This window comes from Hyperolius riggenbachi, chromosome 11, assembly GCF_040937935.1.
Source record: "Hyperolius riggenbachi isolate aHypRig1 chromosome 11, aHypRig1.pri, whole genome shotgun sequence".
Taxonomy (NCBI): Eukaryota; Metazoa; Chordata; class Amphibia; order Anura; family Hyperoliidae; genus Hyperolius; species Hyperolius riggenbachi.
The window spans coordinates 203,499,478-203,520,750 of NC_090656.1; the positions used below are offsets into that span (position 1 = coordinate 203,499,478).

The 21,273-nt window shown below is 46.8% G+C and overlaps 1 protein-coding gene across 7 annotated transcripts in view; it reads left to right on the forward strand.

The window, feature by feature from the left end:
• INSC (INSC spindle orientation adaptor protein) overlaps window positions 1-21,273 on the forward strand; it is a 309,535-nt gene that overhangs the window by 145,279 nt on the left and 142,983 nt on the right. Inside the window, exon 2 of one of the 7 annotated variants that reach the window (XM_068260121.1) lies at window positions 8,156-8,239. The exons of the other annotated variants lie outside the window; for them this stretch is intronic. The gene's annotated coding sequence lies outside the window, so the exon portion shown is untranslated. The remainder of the gene's footprint in view (window positions 1-8,155; window positions 8,240-21,273) is intronic. 7 annotated transcript variants of the gene reach the window in all.

A 21,273-nucleotide genomic window follows, 5' to 3' on the forward strand; every position in this document is an offset into this window, starting at 1 on the left:
CTGATGGAGCAGAACTGGCTCGGCAGACTTCTCCAGCGTCACTACAGTATACAGCACTTGGGGAGGGTAGAGAGGTTGGGGGTTGGGTGCTGTACACAAGACCCTGCTGCACACTGAATAGGGACTGTCTACAAATTTATGTCTACAAAACTTTGTATGATTCCTTATCAGTGGCTGAGCAGATGCAGTCATTAGTACAATTGTGCAGAGAGCATAAGTTTCTTTCTCTCCTGCCTTTATTTGTCAGTCTCTTAGGACAGGGAAAAGAAACTTCTCCCCCCACGGGGCCCCCTGCTTCTTCTGCCCCCCCCCCCCCCCCCTCCCTGCAGCTGCATCCCTTGCTGGGTCTATTGTGCAGCCCACACTTTCTTGTGCAGCCCACACTTCCATGTCTAACAGTCATGTACAGTAGCCCCCTTCCATTATGTACAGATCTCTTGAGCAGAAGCTCCCTATTTCCACGTGTTACTACTTATTTTCAACCTCTGTATTCCATTTGCAGCCTCTTCTTCCAAATGTAGCAATCCCTCTTCTTGTCCAGCCGCCCCCCGGCCAGCTGCCGCTAAAGGCCCAGGCTTTTGTGGCCTTTCCTGAAATCCAGCATATGGCGGCCAGCATTGCACACTCCCTTGTTTCTTGGCTATCGTGTTGATCCACTACCTTCACTACATATTACATTACTGATCCAGAACCAAAATATGGAACATGGGACTCCATTGACTGCATGCTTGTTCCATGTGTGACTCCACTGGCTGCATGCTTGTTCCAGGTATGACTTCACTGGCTGCATGCTTGTTCCAGGTGTGACTTCACTGGCTGCATGCTTGTTTCAGGTATGACTTCACTGGCTGCATGCTTGTTCCAGGTGTGACTTCACTGGCTGCATGCTTGTTCCAGGTACGACTTCACTGGCTGCATGATTGTTCCAGGTACGACTTCACTGGCTGCATGATTGTTCCAGGTATGACTTCACTGGCTGCATGCTTGTTCCAGGTATGACTTCACTAGCTGCATGCTTGTTCCAGGTATGACTTCACTGGCTGCATACTTGTTCCAGGTGTGACTTCACTGGCTGCATGCTTGTTCCAGGTATGACTTCACTAGCTGCATGCTTGTTCCAGGTATGACTTCACTGGCTGCATACTTGTTCCAGGTATGACTTCACTAGCTGCATGCTTGTTCCAGGTATGACTTCACTGGCTGCATACTTGTTCCAGGTGTGACTTCACTGGCTGCATGCTTGTTCCAGGTATGACTTCACTGGCTGCATGATTGTTCCAAGTGTGACTTCACTGGCTGCATGCTTGTTCCATGTGTGACTTCACTGGCTGTATTCTTGCTCCAGGTGTGACTCCACTGGTTGCATGCTTGTTCCAGGTGTGACTCCACTGGCTGCATGCTTGTTCCAGGTATGACTTCACTGTCTGCATGCTTCTTCCAGGTATGACTTCACTGGCTGCATGCTTGTTCCAGGTGTGACTTCACTGGCTGCATGCTTGTTCCAGGTGTGACTCCACTGGCTACATGCTGGTTCCAGGTGTGACTCCACTGGCTACATGCTTGTTCCAGGTGTGACTCCACTGGCTGCATGCTTGTTCCAGGTGTGACTCCACTGGCTGCATGCTTGTTCCAGGTGTGACTCCACTGGCTGCATGCTTGTTCCAGGTATGACTTCACTGGCTGCGTGCTTGTTCCATGTATGACTTCACTGGCTGCATCCGGCATATGGCGGCCAGCATTGCACACTCCCTTGTTTCTTGGCTATCGTGTTGATCCACTACCTTCACTACATATTAAATTACTGATCCAGAACCAAAATATGGAACAGGGGACTCCATTGACTGCATGCTTGTTCCATGTGTGACTCCACTGGCTGCATGCTTGTTCCAGGTGTGACTCCACTGGCTGCATGCTTGTTCCAGGTATGACTTCACTGGCTGCATGCTTGTTCCAGGTGTGATTTCACTGGCTGCATGCTTGTTCCAGGTGTGACTTCACTGGCTGCATGCTTGTTCCAGGTATGACTTCACTGGCTGCATGCTTGTTCCAGGTGTGACTTCACTGGCTGCATGCTTGTTCCAGGTATGACTTCACTGTCTGCATGATTGTTCCAGGTATGACTTCACTGGCTGCATGCTTGTTCCATGTCTGACTCCACTGGTTGCATGCTTGTTCCAGGTATGACTTCACTGGCTGCATGCTTGTTCCAGGTATGACTTCACTGTCTGCATGCTTGTTCCAGGTATGACTTCACTGGCTGCATGCTTGTTCCAGGTGTGACTCCACTGGCTGCATGCTTGCTCCGGGTGTGACTCCACTGGCTGCATGCTTGTTCCAGGTGTGACTCCACTGGCTGCATGCTTGTTTTAGGTGTGACTCCACTGGCTGCATGCTTGTTTTAGGTGTGACTTCACTGGCTGCGTGCTTGTTCCATGTGTGACTTCACTGGCTGCGTGCTTGTTCCATGTTCGACTTCACTGGCTGCATGCTTGTTCCATGTATGACTTCACTGGCTGCATGCTTGCTCCATGTGTGACTTCACTGGCTGCATGCTTGTTCCATGTATGACTTCACTGGCTGCATGCTTGTTCCAGAAGTGACTCCACTGGCTGCATGCTTGTTCCATGTATGACTTTACTGGCTGCATTCTTGCTCCAGGTGTAATTCCACTGGCTGCATGCTTGTTCCAGGTGTGACATTGCTGAAAGAAAGAGCTCAGCATGACAGCCAGGCAGCTGTAATTAAAAAAAAAAAGAAGATGGCCACCTCAATTTCTTTTCAGCATGGGGGAGATTGGGGAATACTGGGGCACCACCATTATTTGTAGTTATGTCCCTGCCTTAGACTGTCACCAAACCAGTGAGAACTCCCCACCATTCAAATAACATCCCTGCCACCTCCTTCCAGCCACCTCTTGCTCCTCCCAGGATGGAGGTGTGTTTCCAGGGGTGTACCAAGGCATGCATTTAGGCCCGGTTCAGATGGGCGTCCTGCAGCGCCTTGTTCATTCTGCAAGCGTGCAGAAAAGCATTTGAGAGGTTTCTGCAGCCTTCGGCGGCAATTTGCATTTTTCACCCCTGCAGAGGGCCACGGGGGCATATCGGTAAACGACCCTGGAAACAACCTGTTGCTTCCAGGGTTGCCTCAAACGACGGGAAAAATAGATGCATTTGCATAAATGACGGTAAATGGCAGGAACCGATGGTAGTGGCGCTGCTCATTCATTGGACTGAGTGGTGCTTAAATGATGAGCGCCATGTGCAAGTGTCTGTGTGAACCAATCCGTACTTAGGGTTGGATTCACAAAAGGTACTAAACGAGTTATCACGCCTAAAAGCTTTGGGCGTGCTAACTAGGGTGCTGAGCAGCTAGCGCGCCCAAAGCTTTTACTGATCGCGCTCAAAGTTTAACGCTGTGCGGTGCGTGCGAAACATCGCACTGGGTGCACCTAAAACATCGCACTGGGTGCACCCGAAATGTTGCACTATGCGACTTTTCAGGCGCACTCGGTGCGACATTTTACGGGCAGCCAGTGCGACGTTTTAGTCGCACCCAGTGCGCCATTTTGCGCACAGTGTTAAACTTAGCTGCACTGCGTTAAACTTAGTGCGCAAAACTTAGCCCATCCTAAAGGGCTTTAGGCGTGCTAAGGGTGTTTTAGGCATGCTAACTAAGTTAGCAACCTTTTGTGAATCAAGCCCTTAATCTCATGGGCTGGGATGGGGTGCTGGAACCAAAGCTGTATCATCCAAGGCAATTCTAGACTGTTGCCTAGGGCCTGGAGGAGAGAGTCTAGGGGCCTGGTGGATGTTACCCCCAGTCAAATCTTAACAAAAAAGCCATTTACCATCAGTGGTGGGCAAAAACTGCTATCTTGCCTAAGGCCCCATTTTATTCCTGGCTGGCACCACTTATCAGGTACACAGCAGCTAATACTTTGTCTTGTGAAAAACACTTTTTTTCTATGTTTTTTAAAAGTTCCCACCCTTCCTGAATCTAACTGACTGCAGTCACCTTCCCATCCTCCCATTCTTAAAGGACACATCCGAGCTCTATGAAAATAAAAAAAAAATCTACTTACCTTGGGCTTCCTCCAGATCCTGCCAGCCATCCTGTGCCCTAGCCGCAGCTCCGCTCACTGCCGGTGGACCTGGGTCCCCTCCGGCGCAGAATGTCCACTGCGCTCTCAGAATCGCACTGACCTCATCCGTACTGTACTGTGCAGGTGCAGTAGTTCTGCACCTGCGCAGTACAGTCCGGATGACGTCAGTGCGACCAGTGAGCCCCATGCTGGAGTGCAGGAGAAGCCGACCCGGAAGCCGACCTGGCGAGGCTGGCATCTCCACCGGAGGGGACCAGGAGTCACCGGAGCTGCGGCGAGGGCACAGGACAGATGCAGAGGGCTGGAGGAAGCCCCAGGTAAGTGGATTTCTTATTTTTAAAGTGCTCACACCTTGCCTTTAAAGTGGCCCTGAACTCTTTTACAAGGACAGAAGGAAAACACAGAGAAATGCATCCTGTATGTATTTAGAGAGTTTAACCTGCCTAATTTCCCCTCATCTGGGACTAATCATAAGTGTCATCTGATCTCTCAGCTGTGTCAGCTGGCTGCCTCGGCAGAGCAGCTAATTTGTAAACAACCCTATGTCTGCTTCCATGAAAACAGGAAGTAGACACACTGCAGGTTTATTGCAGGATCTGTATCAGCTGCAACAAAGAATTGTTTTTCTCTAAAGGTTATTATGCTGTTGCTTATGTTTTAGAGCAGAGAGGAAGTTCTGAGTTCAGGTCCGATCTAACTTTCCAATCTTCAACACTGAAGCTGAATGCTACCTTTCCTCCAGCACTGGGGTCGGTGTAAGGCCTCTTTTCCATATTTGCGCTTTTAGCCGCGCTTTTGGAAACGCGATCGCAGGGACATCAGAGCGTGCATAGACTGCACTTTGTGATGTTTCCATACGTGCGCTGCGATTCACCACCGAAACGCTGCGCATGGTTGCACGCATTTTGGGGCGATTGCGCCTGCGATCCCAATCATTATAATGAATGGTATCACAAACGCCGCCCCAGGAGGAATCAGGTGCAACGCAAAGCCAGTAAGCCCTGCTGATGCACGGCTCCTGCGCTCCATATGGAAACGAGCCCGTATGGAGCACAAACATTTTATATATTTATGTACAGTATATTGTTGCGACCTCTGCAATACCTTTTTGGGAGTCCCCAACAAAGCTCAAAGCTCTGGGAAAATAACCCCATTGTCCAGGGCCGCCTTTAGGGCCTCACAGGTGGGGCTGCAGTATGGGGCCCGAGTGAGTTAGGGGTCCAGCGAACAATGCAGCCCCAACTGCAATATGGCCCCAACATGGGCCCCAACTGCAAGTCTGTCACAGAATCTACCGGCTGTCAACAAGTGTGGTTGTGTTCGCCTTGGCCAGCCAATTTTGCGTTGCAGTTTTTTTTTTATGATTTTGCCATGCTTGTGCTCATTTCAGTGAATGAAAATCGCATCACAATTGGTGAATGAGAATCGCATCACAATTGCTGGGAAAATGTTGCATGCAGTTCATTTGCGATTGTAAACGCTGCTCAAGCACTGCAGTGAGGATAATCCTATAGGATTACATATGCCACAGCAATTTGCTTATTGCCAGTGATCATCTTAAATATAGGGTCTTCACCTTACATATGGGGATGGGGGAGGGAGTGTGGGGGGCCCCAGTGGATTTTGCCAGTAAAGGGCTCCACAAATTTCTGATGGCAGCCCTGACATTGTCCAGCATTGACTACAGAATGTATAAATGAATATTGTAAAATATAAGCATTTTAGTTACATTCCGTAAAGTTCCTATTTAAGCGTTAAACCTTAGAGCGGACAGAAGCGCCTCACATTCATTTCAGAGGAAAGTGTGCTTGAGTCAGAAAATACCACAAACCATATTTCAGGTCAATTACCCTTTCTTGAGGTATTAGGCGGAATTAGCTCTGGAGTCCGATAAGCGGGTCTTAATCCCATTACTCCGGCGCTGTAAAGGGCAGTGGCAGAACGGCGCTGTGCGTACTGTAATGTGGCGTGCTACCGATGGCGTCTCCACCCTCGTAATTCTCTCTGTCACCTCTGCCGGCCGGCAGCTCTTTACGGAAATGGATCGACGTCTTGGATCCGCATTGACTTTTCAGGAGTTCTTGGAAGATACATCGCCAGGTTATAAATGGCGCTGCGTTCCGACCGCGCTGACTTCCTTTAACTCGATTACCTAATGAAATCCGACTTTAAGCCACGGCGCATTTAAAGATTGTGGAATTCTAATCATGTAATTACATTGGTGGGAATCTCCCAGGCATCCCTGCAGGCTGTTAATGTCAGGGGCTGTGCCTGCCAGAGCTGCATCCTTAACCGTTTATACGCTGACGGCGCTCTCGAGGTATAACAAACACTACAGGGGGTACTAAACACCTTCCCAAACAACAACAATATTTAGATACTGTTTTTAAAGGACCACTATTGCAAAAAAAAGTAAAAAGTAAAATACATGCATATAAAATGTACACAGTAAACTGCGCTATAAACTACTTTTTTCCTACGTTGCTGTCACTTACAGTAGGTAGTAAAAAGCTGGCAGATTTAGGGCTATTCTATTTCCTCATGAGGGATTCTCATTATCAACTTTATCCTTTACAAAAGCTCTCCCTGGAAAGGATCTATAGCTGCCAGTGAGTCTATTAGAAAGGCTATTTTAATCTACAGTAGCTTCTTGGTAAGCAGCAATGTAGAATACAGGAGAAACAGATATAAACCAGCCTCATGACTAATGGGTCTCTTGGCTAATACATATCAAGAATACAAACAAGTGTATTCACAACTTTCTTTTACAGACATAAAATGTAGTAAGAACGTTGCTACTTAAATACTGAACACCCTGTCGTTATAGCTGGTAATGCATCCTACCTATTAGATATGCACCTAATAGACTGTTCTTGCTAAAGACACATCCCAATAGAGTCACTAAGTGCTTTTTTAAACAAATAACTGAGAATCCCCCATGGTAATAGACTGGTCCAAACCCTGACAGATTTTACTCTGGAAAAACAAAAAATGCAGATTTTACATGTCGGTGTTTTACTTTTTTTTTTTTTGCAATAGTTTTCATAAAAGGTTATTAGTGTACATGTTTATTACAGTCACTTTTATTTTCCAGCTCTTGGTTCTCTCCCTAGAGGGCAGCTGCAATAGCATTTACTGGGGTGAATTAAATAAGAGGCACTGATACCTCTGCCTTCCATGGTTCCTAATCAATATCCCTGGGCAGTTGCTATTTGCGCTGTGCACTCCTCCTTGCCCCCACTGGCATAGGTTTAAAGAGAAACTCCAACCAAGAATTTAACTTTATCCCAATCAGTAGCTGATACCCTCTTTTGCATGAGAAATCTATTGCTTTTCACAAACAGACCATCAGCAGGCGCTGAGTGGTGAAACCCCTCCTACAAGAAGCTCTGAGGACCGAGGTACTTTTGGTAGTTTCCTGTCTGTGAACCTTGTTACATTGTGAGAAATAGCTGTTTACAGCTGTCTCCAACTGCCAAAACAGCATGCAGCAGCTACATCACCTGCCAACAGTAAAAATGTCACCATGTAATAAATGTCAGAATGTAAATCGGGGAGAGGAAAGATTTTACAATGAGAAAACACTGACTAAATCATTTATACATAATTATTGTAAAAATGAAGCACTTTTTTTATTACATTATTTTCACTGGAGTTCCTCTTTAATTCTTAGCAGCTTAGAATGTAATGGAGTCCTGTAAGCAGATTTTCCAGTATGTCTGGATATGCCATAGGTAGTTTGAGCAATATACACTGGTCTTCGGCTCCCAGGCAGTGAATTAGCAAAGCGCGCTTTCTAGCATCCAGTGAGACATTCTCGTTTGCAGCAAGTACCGGTACATTATTCGCAAACATCAGAAGCCAAGCAGTGAAATGCATTGCTGGCTCGCTCAGGTGTGGAAGAAAAGGGACAGGCCGCTATAGTCACCCTCATCACAAATTTGTTATGTTCAGTAGTTGCTGAGATAGAGGCAGGATAACTGAAAGAAACTTATTTACAGGATTCACCAATTCTCTACATAAGCATTTTCTTCTTTCTGTGTTTTTAACCAGGCAGGACATAAACCAATGACCCACAACAGTCTAGATAATCTTATGCAGTAATACAAGTAGAACAGCGACATCTACAGGCCAGAGGTATGAACACCACACTTATGCCATCTGTCTCTCTCACTTAAGACTTATCTCCCTACTTTCCTGGCAGATAATGGTAGCCCTAGGGTACTGTTGACCCTATCACTCGTAGGAGGCAAGGGTTAAGTAGAAGCAAAGTGTATATGGCCACATGGTCGACATCAGAGCACTCATAAAGGGACGTTGGCCTACCACCCACAGTGGATGTCAGGAGTCACTTGACCCATAGCATTCACTGGACATGCAAGTGCCAATACATCCACCCAGCATGGGACTGGGACACCGCCTCTTACTGATTCCTGGCCATGTGTGTGCGCATGGGAAGTGAATGACTTGCCTAATGAACGTACATACACAACTGGTGCATGTGCAAAGGAGGTATGTGAGGGAGCAGGAGACAGACAGGATGGTTGCACAGGAACAGAACTAGACTCCAGTGGGGAGGGCTTTTGCTGCATTATATTCTGCAGGTGCACACTGGGCAGTGGGAGTTCAGGACGAGGACAGATAGTGGCACAGGGGGACATAAGAAGGGACAAAAATGAGGCTCAAAGGGGGACAAAAGGATGCACAGGGGCAGAGGTAGCACAAGGGGACAGAAAGAGGCACAAGGGCAAGAAGGAGTGACAAAGGAGGACAGAAGGAGGCACCTGGCAACTGAAGGAGGCACAAAGGGGGACAGAAGGAGGCACAGTAAAACAGAAGGAGGCAGAGAGGGACTAACTGGGGAACAGGGGGACAGAAGGAGGAATAGAGAAACTGAAGGAGGCACAAAGGGGGACAGAAGAAGGCACAGGGGGATAAAAGGAGGCACAAGGGGACAGAAGGAGGCACAAAGGGGGACAGAAGGATGCACAGTAAGACAGAGGGATGCACAGGGGGCAGAGGTAGCACAAGGGGACAGAATGAGGCACATGAGGACCAAAGGAGGCACAGAAGTAGGCACAAGGGGACAGAGGTGGCACAGGGGGACTGAAGGAGGCACAAGCAGACAGAAGGAGGCATAAAGGGGGACAGAAAGAGGCACAGTGAGATAGGAGGCACAAGGTGACAGAAGAACACATGGGAGCAGAGGTGGCACAGAGGACTGAAGGATGCACAAAAGGGGACAGAAGGAGGCACAAAGGGGAACAGAAGAAGGAACAGGGGGACAGAAGGAGGGACAGAGGGAGATGGGGGGAGAGGTGACACAGTGGGACACACAGGAGGCTACCTGCAATTTATGCTCTCCAGGAACCTGTGATGCTTCTTGTAACCGAACTTCTAGCTGCTGCACACACGTAGAAGAAGCAGGTGATAGAGCACCAGTGGGGACATGGTTCTGTCTGGGGCAGGGCTTCATTCAGGGGGCGGGGCTTAATTCAGGGCATGGTGCCCCCCCCCCCCGGACCAATGGCACTCCAGGCAATGGCCTGGAATGCCTTCGACTAAGAACAGCCCTGGGATGTGTGTACCAGGCTGTACACTCAGGATGGTAATTCTCAGGAGTGTATCTATAAGAGGGTGCAAGCCCTGTAAACCCAGGGCTGCTGCCTTAACTACTCCCTCCAATACAGGGGTCCATTCTCCAGATCAGGTGTTGTTGTAGCCACAGTTATTTTTGATGGGGGGATCATGATGACACCTTGTTAGATGACACCTTGCAGCTGTAAGCAGGGCAGCCATCGGGGGGGACAACTGACACTGCAGTGAGGGGCCCAGGGCTTCTGGGCCCCCCAAAGTGCTGGAGGGGCCGTATGTGCTGGCTGCGGGCCTGTGGCTTACTAACCAGCACACCACGTTCCAGCACTGAGAGAAGAGTGACATCAGCGCTTAAACATGGGGAGCAGATGAGTGAGCCTGCTATAGCAGACTTTCTATATTGGGCCACCACCTATACCTGGCTACCTATACTGGGGCTGGAACCACCTATACCTAGATACCTATACTGGGGCACCACCTATACCTGGCAACCTATACTGGGACACCACCTATACTTGGCTACTTATAATGGAGAGCCTATAGCTTGCTACCTGTACTTGGGGCACCAGTACCTGGCTAACCTATACTGGGGCACCAACCATACCAGGCTACCTGTACTGGGGACAGCTATACCAGGCTACCTATACTGGGGCACCACCTATAGTTGAATATCTATACTGGGGCACCTGTATCTTGCTGGCCTATACTGGGGCACCAGCTATACCAGGCTACCTATACTGTGGGCATCAACACCAGGCTACCTATACTGGGGCACCACCTATACCTGGCTACCTATACTGGGGGCACCTATGCCTGGATACCTATACTGGGGGCACCTATGCCTGGATACCTATACTGGGGGCACCTATACCTGGCTACCTATACTGGGGGCACCTATACCTGGCTAGGGTATGGGGACGAGCTGAGACAGAAGGGGACAAGAGGTAACACAGGATAAAAGAGGCACAGGGGAACAGAGCAGTGTTGCCAACTCATCCCTTTAATTACTGACACATATGAATTATACAGGTTTTGTGGCTAGGTAGATGCAGTTAAGGCACTGATTATGTGCAAATAGCCCCAGAACCTGTATAACTTAGATGTGTCAGTAATTAAAGGGATGAGTTGGCAACACTGGAACAGAGGCGGAAAAAAGAGGCACAGGGAGAAAAGAGATGAGATGGGAACATGAAGTCACACAGAGGGACACAAAAGAGGCACAGGAAGAAAAGAGGGGGACAAAAGAGAATGGATAAAAGATAAGAACGAACTTACAAGTCCCTATCTCATTTGTTAACCCGGAACTACCTGTACTTTGCTAGTATTTGGCTCCACCCACAAAATGCCATGGTCATGCCCACTTTTTGCCGCATCACTCTGTGCACGCCGCTTTCTTCAGTGTTAGTGTCATGTTACACATGCATAGTTTGCTTTTTTCAAGTGTGTCTCCTCTCTCTTCCCTTACCCTCCTCTCAGCTCTTTGTCTCCTCCCTCACTGCTCATTGCAGCTCATTCTAGCTCAACCCTGCATCTCAGCTACATGCTTCTGCTAGCTGCTCACACTATGATTTTTTGACCTATCCATTTGTTCATCGGTGTATGATCTGCACAGTTTGAATAAACTTCTTCACGATCTGCAAGGTGTCGTATGGATCGAGTCACTGTCCGCCAATCTACCTAAGGCTGCGATTACACACATCTCAACACAACCGTGAGTTACAGAGATCACATTGTAGTGCTTAGACTGGAGAGGCAGAACAGTCAAAAAATCTGTGAAAGGATCTTAAAAGATCAGCTAAACATCTTTCTGAGGATTCTTGCCAGCTTGCATGTGTAGTGAGATGTATATGGACACTGGAATATAGCAGAATATATGTGCAAAGCCTGCATACTCCAGCCAGCAAGCAAATCTCAGCATAAGATTCATCAGTTTGCTGCATAGATTAATGAAGAAACTGTTCATGCAACTGTCATATAATATGCTCCTAGAATAGACTGTCTGCATTAATTCTGTCTACAAGTGAATCTAAGTTCTATATGCATTCAAAGTTAACTTTGCAGAACCATTGCTAAACTGGACACTTGCTCCCCCTCCCACTGGTTGCCTAGGAAACCAGCTCCCTGGGCCAGAAGATTGATACAAACCAGCTCCCTGAGCCAGAAGATTGATACATTTCTATGCAAACACCACCTTGTGACTCACTCTACCCTCTGCCTAACATCACAATGCACCAGCAAAGCAATGTACAAGCTGAAGAACCTAATGCACAGCAAGAGCCTGAACTTCTTACAGCTCAGGACACAGATCCTCAAAGCCACATAAAGCTAAAACGTTCAGTGAAACCAACTTGGAAAGTTCAAGAGAACTATGAGGCTGACAAGGAGGAGCTGCTGTGTAGCATCAGCCACTTATGGTCTAAGACAATTGAATGTATGTCAGCTCTGTCTCAATCAACTCATGAGGTATTGCACCTAGAGGGCGCTGTTAAGCAATTGAATACTGCTTATGAGAACTATCAAAGACTGTCTGACAAATATGCTGATCTCTTAAAGCGGTACAACACAGAAAATTCCTTACAAGAACTAAGGGAATTGAATGAGCTCAATCTTGAAAGAGATGATTTAGTAATGCAAACAAGGGCAAAAACAGATGTAAAAATTGCACGTCTCTATGAATCCAGATCCCATCTCTCCACAACTTCTAAGCGCTCCACACGATCTTCAAAATCCACACGATCTTCCAAATCTGTAAGATCGACATCTTCTACTCTCAGCCAACAACTCATCAAAGCCCGCGCTGATGCTGAAGCTTCTAAAATCCAGGCAGCCTTTGCCCAAGAGAAGGCACAGATGGAAGCTGAGGCTGCACAGAAGAAGGCAGAGATGGAAGCTTTAGCTGCACAGAAGAAGGCAGAGATGGAAGCTGAGGCTGCATGGAAAAATGCACAGATGGAAGTTTTGGAAAAACAATGTGAGCACGCCAAAGACATGGCAAGACTAAGAATCTTAGAGCAAGCTGTAAGTGACAATGAAAGAGATGTCGGTAGCAATCACTCCGTTAAATCCTATGCATCAATTTCATCACAGACCTCGTCAAAACATAGCTCTGTCATAGCAGCCAAAGCACTTAACCAAGGCGTTCTCTCTACATTTTCTGCTCCTACTCAAATGACAGAAACACGTACGGATAGAAAAGGCCTTCCACCTCACTATCCCATCGACCTGTCACCTACTAACCAACCCACTAATTTACAGCTACAAACCAACACACCCTTGGATTGTACACCAGTTCCAGTGTTAAATGCCTTGGCACCATCTTATGTTCCCAAGTCACTCAACATCACTGTACCTGCCATTACAACCAACCCTGTTTTTCCGCCTGCAGTTGTATTCCCAAAGTCTGAAAACACAGACATGTCACAGTTTGCCAAGTACATCCTTCGCAGAGAACTCACTAGAACGGGCCTCACCATGTTTGATGATAAACCAGAAAATTACAGAGGCTGGAAATACACCTTTAAGGCCACAATCAGCGAGTTAGATATCACTGCTGCAGAGGAACTGGACCTACTCATCAGGTGGCTAGGTCCCCAGTCTGCTGAACGTGTCAAGAGACTTAAAACAGTTTACACTTCCAATCCTGCTACAGGTCTCGACGCTGCATGGGACAGACTTGAAAGCAGCTTTGGCAGTTCTGAAGCCATTGAAGATGCCTTACTCAAAAGGTTGCAAAGTTTTCCAAGGATTACAGCTAAAGACAATCTAAAGTTTCAAGAACTCAGTGATCTTCTACTAGAGCTCCAACTAGCTAAAGCTGACACCCGCCTACCTGGGCTTAGATACCTTGACACCCCTCGTGGCATCAACCCTATTGTCCTTAAGCTACCTTATGGCATCCAAGAAAAATGGGTTAGTCAGGGATCTACTTACAAGAAAAAGTATGGCGTTGCCTTTCCACCCTTCTCCTACTTCTGTAACTTCATAAAGGGAATTGCGGATACTAAGAATGATCCAAGTTTCTTCTACGGTGACTGTAATCCTCTCAGTCCACCATCTCCAGGACTTGCAAACACACGCACAACACACAGAGACCGCAGGGGCCCAGTATCAGTAAAAAGGACAGATGTTCAACCTGCTCCTGCTACAGTTCTTCAAAAGACTGGACAAAACAAGAAACTTGAGGATCCAAATCGTCAATGCCCCATACATAAGAAGCCACATTCACTTAAGAAGTGCATCGGTTTCAGAAAGAAACCTCTACAGGAACGTAAGGAACTGTTAAAGGAATTTGGGGTTTGTTTCAGATGCTGTGCCTCCACAGAACACCTTGCAAAGGACTGTAAGGCCATCATTAAATGCAAGGATTGTGGTAGTGATAACCACGTACAAGCCCTTCATCTGTACCAAAACAGCACTACTCTGGCATCCACAGACATTCCCCCCAGGGCAAAGCATGGCGGGGAGCATGTTGAACAAACTACCTCTACCCCAGTATCCTCAACATGCACTGAAGTCTGTGGGGAAGGACTTTGTGAGAAATCCTGTGCTAAGATATGCTTGGTTCATGTATACACAAAGGGCCAACCAGAAAGAGCCATAAGACTATACACCATTCTTGATGATCAGAGCAACCGATCTCTTGCAAGTACAAGGTTCTTTGATCTCTTAGGCATTGCAGGAAAAGCTCTACCTTATACCCTAGGTACTTGTGCAGGCATTACAGAAGTCTTGGGTAGAAGAGCCAGTGACCTTGTAGTTACTCCTCTCAATAGCAACTTGGAAATACCTTTGCCTACTATCTTCGAGTGTAATCAGATCCCAACCAACAAGGATGAGATTCCCACTCCTGAAGCTGCCTTGCACCATGATCACTTGAAGGACTTAGCTGATCAAATACCAGCCTTCGATGAAAATGCTGATATCCTGTTGCTACTCGGGAGAGACATCCTAAGGGTGCACAAGGTGCGTGATCAAATCGACGGCCCAAATGATGCACCTTACGCCCAACGTCTGGATCTAGGCTGGGTCATTATAGGTAACGTCTGCCTTAGCAATGCCAAGAAACATCTCTCGGTTTCTTCCTTTAAGACACACATCCTGCCCAATGGACGTACTACTTACTTTCCACGACAACAACATCACTATCATGTGAAAGAAAGGCTGTGTGCCAAAGGTAGACAAGAAAGCATCTTACTAGAGGATGGCAAAGCATTTATCTTTCGGGATGACAACATTGGTAACACAGTGTTTGAGGTAACCTCAAAGGACAATGAGTTAGCGGCCACAATAGAAGACAAAGAATTTTTGAGAACCATGAATAAAGAGTTCTACCAAGATGATTCTAACAGCTGGGTGGCACCGCTACCATTCCGCACTCCTAGGAAGAGAATGCCAAATAATAGACAATATGCAGATTTGCGGTTCAACTCTTTAGAGCGCAACCTGAACCGGAAACCACAAATGAAGAAACATTTTGTTGACTTTATGCAGAAGGTGTTCGAGAGAGATCATGCTGAACCTGCACCCCCTCTTTCACAAGGAGAAGAATGCTGGTACCTTCCGTGTTTTGGGGTCTACCATCCTCGCAAGCCTGACCAGATTAGAGTGGTCTTTGACTCAAGTGCTCGTTATGAAGGCGTTTCTCTCAATGACAATCTTCTCTCTGGACCTAACCTGAACAACAACCTCCTAGGAGTCCTACTCCGCTTTAGACAAGAGCCAATTGCCATTATGGCAGACATTCAACAAATGTTTCATTGTTTCATCGTCCGTGAAGATAACAGAAACTTCCTCAGATTCCGATGGTATCGCAACAATGATGTCAACGATGAGGTCATTGACTATCGGATGAAGGTTCATGTTTTTGGGAATAGTCCTTCCCCCGCATTTGCCATTTACGGACTGAGAAAAACTGCCCAAGAAGGTGAACAAGAGTTCGGAACTGATGCTCGTCAGTTTGTTGAAAGGAATTTCTACGTGGATGACGGTCTCAAGTCTCTACCAACAGCAGAAGAGGCCATTGACCTTCTCACCAGGACTCAGAACATGCTCGCTACTGCCAACCTCAGATTACATAAAATCATCTCCAACAGCAATGAGGTAATGGGAGCATTTCCTTCTGATGATCATGCTGCCAGTGCTAAGGAATTCCAACCAGAATCTGACCTTTCCCTCACACAGCGCAGCCTTGGGTTGCTGTGGGATGTGAAACAAGACATGTTCACATTTCAAACATCAGCCTGCGAAAAGCCCTTCACAAAAAGAGGAGTACTGTCCGCAGTGAACAGTATCTACGATCCCTTGGGATTCATAGCACCCTTTACCATTCAGGGTAAGATATTACTCAGACAACTCACGACAGAGAACACCGACTGGGATACCCCTTTACCCAAAGAAAAAGAACAAAGGTGGGAGTCCTGGAAGAAGTCCCTCCAGGCGTTGGAACAGTTTAAGATACCACGCTCTTACACTCCTGCGTCCTTAAAGAATGCTACCAGACTGGAGATCCATGTCTTTTCCGATGCATCCATGGAAGCCATAGCTGCAGTAGCCTATCTTCGAGTTGTACACTCCAAAGGTGAAATAGATTTAGGATTCATCATGGGCAAAACCAAGTTAACTCCAAAGCCTGCACATACCATTCCAAGGCTCGAACTCTGTGCAGCCATGTTAGCTGTCGAAATTGCTGAACTTATTGAGCACGAAACAGACTTTGACATTGATTCCTTTGACTTTTACACAGACAGCAAGATAGTGCTAGGATATCTACACAATCGAACAAGACAGTTTCATGTGTATGTTGGCAACCGTGTGGATCGTATTAGGAAATTCTCAACGCCAGAGCAATGGCACTATGTACCCACGGATCAGAACCCTGCTGACCTAGGCAGTCGCGCAGTGCCTGCTGCCGCCTTTCTGAATACATCATGGATAAATCCACCAGTACTTTTGAATGAAGAATTCTTCTTAAATCCTGTAGAATCTACCTTTGAACTTATCCATCCAGAGTCTGATAAGGAAATCAAGGCTAGTGCAGTTACACTTAGCACCTCCGTGGAAGCAAAGACAAGACTGAAACCTCACCGATTTGAACGTTTTTCTAGGTGGTCTTCTGCTGTACGAGCGACTGCACGTCTTATTCACGTTGCTCATCACTTCGCAAGCAAAGATGACACTAATCAAGACTGTCGTAAGTGGCACATCTGTAAAGGGCTTCCCACCATTGCAGAGGTTGCTCAAGCAGAAAGAGTCATCATTCAATGTGTCCAACATGAAGTATATTCGCAAGAGATCCACAACTTGTCAAAAGGACTAAATCTATCCAAAGATAGCCCTCTATACCAGTTGAATCCAACAATTGATCCAAACAAACTACTTCGAGTTGGTGGTCGCATTGCAAGGTCTAATGTGGTTAGCAAAGAGCAAAATCCTCTCATCATTCCAGGCCATCACCACATTACTGCTCTGATAGTCAGACATTACCACGAGCAAGTTCAACACCAAGGCCGGCACTTCACAGAAGGAGCAGTGAGGGCTGCTGGTTTCTGGATATTCGGGATGAAAAGATGTATATCCTCCATACTTCATAAGTGTGTCAAGTGCCAAAGACTAAGAGGAAAGCATCTCAATCAACAGATGGCAGAGCTTCCAACAGACAGATTGAGTACCGAACCACCCTTCACCAATGTCGGTATTGACGTCTTTGGCCCCTGGAGCATAGTTACACGTAAGACTCGTGGCGGAGTTGTTAATAATAAACGTTGGGCTGTGCTATTCACCTGTTTGAGCATTCGTGCCGTGCACATTGAAGTTATAGAATCAATGGACTCTTCTTGCTTCATTAATGCCTTCCGAAGATTTGTTTCCATTCGTGGACCTGTTAAGTTACTCAGATCTGACTGCGGGACAAATTTTACTGGAGCAGAGAAGATAGAGAACTTTTTCAATACCAACAAGTGTAAATGGGAATTCAACCCGCCTCATTCTTCGCATATGGGAGGCTCTTGGGAACGCATGATCGGGATTTCGAGAAAAATCCTGGACTCTATGCTGCTGGACCACAAATCTTCCCATCTCACACATGAAGTCTTGGTCACCTTCCTTGCCGAGGTGTCTGCCATAATCAATGCGAGACCTCTTGTTCCCGTTTCCTCAGACCCAGAGTCTCCAGTATTGCTAACTCCAGCCACCCTTCTAACTCAAAAGATCGGAGTAGATACTATTCCACCTCAGGCCTTTGATTGTACCAATGTTTACAAATACCAATGGAAAAGGGTTCAACATCTTGCTAATGCATTTTGGAGCCGTTGGAAGATGGAGTACCTTTGCAACCTTCAAAGTCGCAGAAAATGGCAAGTCAGTAAACCCGACCTGCAAATCGGGGACGTTGTTCTCCTCAAGGAAAAAGACGCCCATCGTAACAATTGGCCTATCGGTCTTGTTACAAAGACTGTTCCAAGTAATGATGGCAAAGTGCGGAAAGCAGAAGTCAAAGTAATGAAAGAAGGTTCTGCAAGACATTACTTCAGACCCATAAATGAACTGGTACTGCTTCTGCCTAAACAGAAAGACCCCTAACTCTGACTTCATAGTACAAAGGGAGGTAAGAAGGATTGGTGCTGTTGCTGCCTTCCCCTCTGAAGACAGACTTTCAAAGCAAATGTGTTAAAGGGAGGTAAGAAGGATTGGTGCTGTTGCTGCCTTCCCCTCTGAAGACAGACTTTCAAGACAACTTTGTTAAAGGGAGGTAAGAAGGATTGGTGCTGTTGCTGCCTTCCCCTCTGAAGACAGACCTTCAAAGCAAATGTGTTAAAGGGAGGTAAGAAGGATTGGTGCTGTTGCTGCCTTCCCCTCTGAAGTCCATGTCTACACTTGAAAAAGTACTTCAAGTATTGTAGTAATGTTTTCCTGTTTCCTTTTTTGCTGTTTCTCTTGTTGCAGGTGTTCCAAGCAGGAAAATAACTATTATTTGAACTTGAACTTAAGTTATTATTGTTATTAGAAATCATAGATTTCGACGGGGAGTGTCATGTTACACATGCATAGTTTGCTTTTTTCAAGTGTGTCTCCTCTCTCTTCCCTTACCCTCCTCTCAGCTCTTTGTCTCCTCCCTCACTGCTCATTGCAGCTCATTCTAGCTCAACCCTGCATCTCAGCTACATGCTTCTGCTAGCTGCTCACACTATGATTTTTTGACCTATCCATTTGTTCATCGGTGTATGATCTGCACAGTTTGAATAAACTTCTTCATGATCTGCAAGGTGTCGTATGGATCGAGTCACTGTCCGCCAATCTACCTAAGGCTGCGATTACACACATCTCAACACAACCGTGAGTTACAGAGATCACATTGTAGTGCTTAGACTGGAGAGGCAGAACAGTTAGAGCCATGCACATTTTTCACCGCAGCGCACTTCGCGCACGAACACGGGGGTGGGGTAACTAGTGGGCGGGCACAGCAACCAGTGGGTTGGCCCAGGGAGAGGGGGCCCAGGCCTGATGATGCGTGAGGGGCCCCAAAATTTCTGGGGGCGGCCCTGGCTGTAAGGGTCACCAAGTGGAGATAGACAAAGGGATGTGAAAGTTGAGGGAACCTCATCAACATTTTTCTGGGAGCCCCAAGATCTGTAGTTACGACCATGGTAATTCACCAGATTTTGAGAGGCCTCTTCCACAACATTAACCGTCTCCCTGCTTGGTTTGTGTCCCAGACGCTGTTACTGGAAGCATAAATCAGAAATCAATCCCGTGTGGGTTTTGCAGGTCATTAAGCGGCCCGATGCGGATCACCATCATTCATGCATCAATCCATCACTCCAAAATGCTGATGAGGGAGGAGGCAGGACCCCTCGTGTGTCCATCACAGAGCCTGGCTGCTCCTTAATCACGGATCACTCTCCAAATTGGTCTAATGGTAAATCGAATACTTCACTGATGCCAGTGTAAAATGAAATCTACATTTAATGATTATTTTTGGCATTTTTCTTTTTTAAACAATGTGGCATTAGAAGTGTATTTTGTAGTCCGTTCATTAAAGAGTCACTCCGCCTTGAACCGAATGATCATTGTAACAACCAACCAAAAGGTTCAGTCAATGCAAAGTTGTACCCCTTAAATCTATGATAAAACCTTAAAGAGGGACTTTGCGAAATATAACTTCATGAATAACATTTCTTATGTTTTATAATATTCATTTATAAATTATTTAATCAGTGTTGGTCATTGTAAAATGTTCTCTCACCCTGATCTACACTCTTAAAGGAGAACTGTAGTAAATGGTATATGGAGGCTACCATATTGATTTCCTTTTAAGCAATACCAGTTACCTGGCTATTCTGCAGATCCTCTGCCTCCAATACTTTTAGCCCTAGACCCTGAACAAGCAAGCAGCAGATCTGGTGTTTGACATTTTTGTAAGATCTGACAAGATTAGCTGCATGCTTGTTTCTGGTGTGATTCACACTACTGCAGCCAAATAGATCAGCAGGGCTGCCAGGCAACTGGTATAGCTTAAAAGGAAATCAATATGGCAGCCTCTATATACCTCTCACTACAGTTCTCCTTTAAAGGACTCACGAGGTGTGAAACATTAGCAATTGTTACTTATCTGGCTGGAGCTTCTCCCAGCCCCTAGATATATTCTGAGTCCCTCAGCTCTGGTACGTCTGCGCAAACTAACTGCCCAGTTGCAATTCGCACCCTATGACGTGTGCATGCTGGTGCGCCCACACATGCGTAGAAGAGCAAACGTGTTGACGGGTACCCAAGCTTCACGGGCGGCCAGTGGGGCAGGGGAGAGCACCAAAGCTGCGGCAAGGGACTCAGAAGACAACTAGGGGCTGGGAGAAGCCCCAGGTAACAGTTGCTAATGTTTTTCACCCCGTGAGTCATTTAAATTTAAGGTGAGGACAACTTTTTTGCTGTTTCGAAGTGAGCCGAAACAACACCTAGTCTCCAGGGGCAGAAGCAGGGCCAGGCCAAGGCAGAGGTAAGAGAGGCTCCCCCTCAGGGCGCAGTGTAGGAGGAGGCGTACAACTCACTCAGCTATCGTTCTTCTTTTGTGTTTGAAGCAGAGAGAAATAAGAAAAGGGGATACATGGCAGTGACTGCAAGCCAGATAACTAGAGAGTAAGCTGTTGGGGGGGGGGGGGAGAGGATCGTTCAGAAACAGCCTTATCAGTCCACCGAAAGCGCGTACACACGTGCATACTGTCGGCTACAGACCGCCCAGCGGGAGGCTCCAGTGGACCCATTGTTGCATTTGGTAGTGCGTCTGTACGCACCTTTAGTCTAATAGCACTGAGTGTGTGACGGCTGGGGTGGGAGGGATGGAGGGGCGCACTTTGGTGTCTCAGCCTTGGGAGCTGGAGGACCTTGTCCCGGCTCTGGGCAGAAGGCTGCATAACTAAAAAGCCCTAGGAGAAACACTACATACAAATATACAGCAATCTATAGATATAGGACATGTTTCTGTTGCTGAAACCAGGATGATTACCGAAAAACTGTGTATCCTGAATAATTGATCTGCATTCTACTGTATGTCACTACAGGGCCTCTTTAAATCTTTGCTCAGAAAT